Genomic DNA, 3,535 nt, shown 5'->3' with positions numbered 1-3,535 from the left:
CATTTTTACATAAAAAAATAATAATTTCAGCCAAAAATAATAAATTCAACCAAATAAAAAAGCTATTTAAATCAAAAAGTTTTTCGCAAAACAAACATTTTTTTTCGCATRTCAGAGAAATCTTTAGTTGAATTTCAAACTTTTGGTTTATGGTCTAGGCTTTTTGTTGAACTCAAAGTTTTAAACTCAGAGAACATGAAAATCCAGGGCGGGGCCTAAGGATGAACTATGTACGATGTGTCCCTGTTGGTTAGCGCGGACTGAAGCGATTTCCCCTTGCACTCGCTTCAAATCGATTCAATACATTAATGGACGTTATTAGAGGTTATCAGTCCCATAAAATGTGTCTTAACTGTTTCTCCACCTCCTGGTAGRTTGGAAGGCACTTATCATAATTTGCATTCAGGCGCAGTGGGTTTAGCTCCTCYCCCAGGACRAAGAGCTCAAACGACCACCCGACTCGCTGTCTTTTGACTGGGGAAACCTCTCGAGCTGCAGCATGGAGATCCAGGCTGTAGCYGGTAGTCGCCCCAGACATTGCTAACAGTTGCTAACAGACAGAAAACAGAGTTTTCCGGGTCGGTTCAGACATGTTTCAAACTTWAATYAGCTGAKCTCTGTGGTGCGTTAARCATTTCCTGAAACTTTTGTGTGTTTTTAGTTCGATKACATTTTTTAACATTTCATTTTACACATGACACCCCAAGAGAATGAACTCTCAAAGAAAATTTAGAAGGTGAGACATATTTTCATGACAGTGAGTTTAATGTATAAAATATATTTACCAAAATGGGGGCTTCAGATGTGTTTTGATTCCAGCATGTGATATGGTGATAAAGCAAAGAACTGTGTCCACATCACATCTGAGTGGGACGCTGCAAAAAAGTACAAGGCCATAAACATCCTCAAACACGTCAGAGAATCACCTCTTCCATTTACACGTGGGCTTATTACCTGGTAATGTGTGCTTTTAGATTGGTCCATCCGATGCAAACATTTGCATTTCTACACACAGCCCCACTGAATAATTTGGTGAAAGATGGGAAGTGGAAAAGATCTAAGTGACTTTGAAAGGGAGTTGCAAAATGCAAAAGATCTTTGATGTACAATGCCTCTGAAGGCCACTRACTCCAAAACATCTCAGCCTTCAATAGACTCATATTCAAATAAAGTTAACCTCTCTTATGAAAGTCAATGTGTTTTTTCCAYAAGTCAAAACTGATTCATGCTAGGTTTGTTCCATCTGGTCAGCTAGATTTGTTCCATCTGGTCAGCATTCAGGTAGTATTTGAAAATCGTTAAATAAAACAAACTAAAAYATTCAGTCTAATTAAGATTTAAATATATGCTATTTTTGGCTCCAAAAAGACAAACAAAGGAATGACCAATACTAAATTTAGGCAATAAATTTACAAATTTGCTGGTGATGCAAGGGTCACTACATCCAATTGACTTTATAGTCAATCAAATTAACCAATCAGCAGGTAATCTCTCAGAATATTAGTGCTCAGTTCTGCCACAGAAAGCAGAGTTGTACACGTTTTAGGATCAAATAGATCATTTAGACCACTGACTGTTATAAACCTTCTCAAAAGCAGACATTTTAAAAATCTGGTTGGTGAGCAAACTACTGGTCCAAATGAAATGTCTCATTGCTACAACTGAGCATCGCTTACAAACAATAACTGATCTCTACATGGTATTTCCTGCAAAGGAACAGCACTTTAACACATCTTCATAYAAACAATGAAAAGTACTAYATGTACGATTGACTRAATGTGAAATAAATAATACAGAAATACTAWTAAAAGTAAGAWTTTTACTCAATGTTKAGTTGTGATAAGTAGCTGCCGTTTTGAATTATAAACTCTCCAACATTCTGACAGGGAATTCCCACTAGAGGGGCGTTCCAGTTTAAATTTACGACTTGTAAATAGGAAATTCCCACTTCCAATTACAACTGGGCCACAGCAAARGTAGCCAGTGAAAATGCAGTAAAATATCGATTTTACACAGTGACTTTCAATGTCTGCTAGCTACTTTTCAACCCTGTGCTCATCCACATAGACGGCTGATGCTATCATTTTGCAGRTAAAATATTCAACCTGCATTATGGGAGATGTAGTTTTTGGCCAATGCTGATTTTAAAGCRGCACACGCTYTATATTTTTTGACGCTCTGGTGGGTCACATTTGACCAGTGAGCCTTGAGTTTGATAGTTGCCTTAAATGATTGAAATAAAAATGCATTGAAATTTACACAACAAATTAAAAAAAAACTGATTGGATAAGCAATACCTCAATTTGCATACTTTCAAAATAAAATGCAAGACTGGTTTCCATATTTGGCAGTAAATTGTATTTTATTTTATTTGTGTGTGTTTCTATACACAAACTAAAAAAGTGTGCTGAACTCAGTTTGCACCATGTAATGAATCACTAAACCCATTATTGAACATAATAATCCCCTCTCCCAACCCGAAGCAGACCTTTATTGGCACATATGAACGTTCAACTGTATTGAGGGATATAAATCATCATGTAAAACGACAGAGCTAAACAGTATCAGCATGATAAACACCTTGTACATCCYCCAGTGTCTTTGACAAAAATCAGGCACATCTGAGGACAAGCCGTGAGGTTTATGTCATCATGCACATGCGATGTGCATTTCAAATCCAAACAAAGTCAGTGTATCTTTAAACCACCCACTGAATACAAATTCCCATTTTACCWCAATCCATTTAAAAGGGATGCTAGAGATGAGAGGAAAAGGGAAAAAGAAGGAGACACGAGGATGTGTATGAAATAAGTATAGGGGGATTATTTCATAAATGACAGAATTTTCCTTTCTTTGTAAGTCATTTGATCCTGTCAAATATGCCTAAAGCCATACGCCTACATGCTCATTGTTTAAAAAAAAATAAAAGAAGAATCGCTCCTCTTTCAAACAATGAGTGGTGCGGATGGTTGTGCRTCTCCACAACAGCGTTTGGGAGAAAGAATGAGGAGAAAGGCAAATGAGATTTAAATGGGGGACCAAAGAGACGCAAACACGCCCAGGMGAACCGCCCACCGAGCTCGCTTGTTTGTTTGCTTGTCCCACGCCGCAATCAGAGCGCTAAATTGCAGACGGCCTTCGTGTGTTGTGTTTACCTCCAGGACAGCCGATGTTGATGCAGAACAAACAGAGGCTCCTTCCCCCCCCCATCTGGACCTTTTATATCTTTAAGAGCATCTGAACTAATCTCCATTTAAACCAGAAAAAAACTGAGGCGCTCCAACACAAACAGTTCATATTTGTTTTTCACTTTAATACACCGTTCTTTCATAAACAATGGTTATTTTGTTAAAGTGGCATCATTTCTTAGTAATTTCCGGTGTTACAGTGATACAGAGTTCACCGATGCAGATAGAGAGAAGAGGTATTATTTATGAAGCTGTGTTTTACAACCCTGAGAACAAGACCTCTCCTTGGGCTGCTACCTTATCGTGGTGGAGGGGTTTGAGTGTCCCAATGATCCTAGGAGCTATGC

The sequence above is a fragment of the Austrofundulus limnaeus genome, unplaced genomic scaffold, assembly GCF_001266775.1.
Source record: "Austrofundulus limnaeus strain Quisiro unplaced genomic scaffold, Austrofundulus_limnaeus-1.0 Scaffold349, whole genome shotgun sequence".
NCBI lineage: Eukaryota > Metazoa > Chordata > Actinopteri > Cyprinodontiformes > Rivulidae > Austrofundulus > Austrofundulus limnaeus.
Note: the sequence above shows the minus strand (reverse complement) of the source record.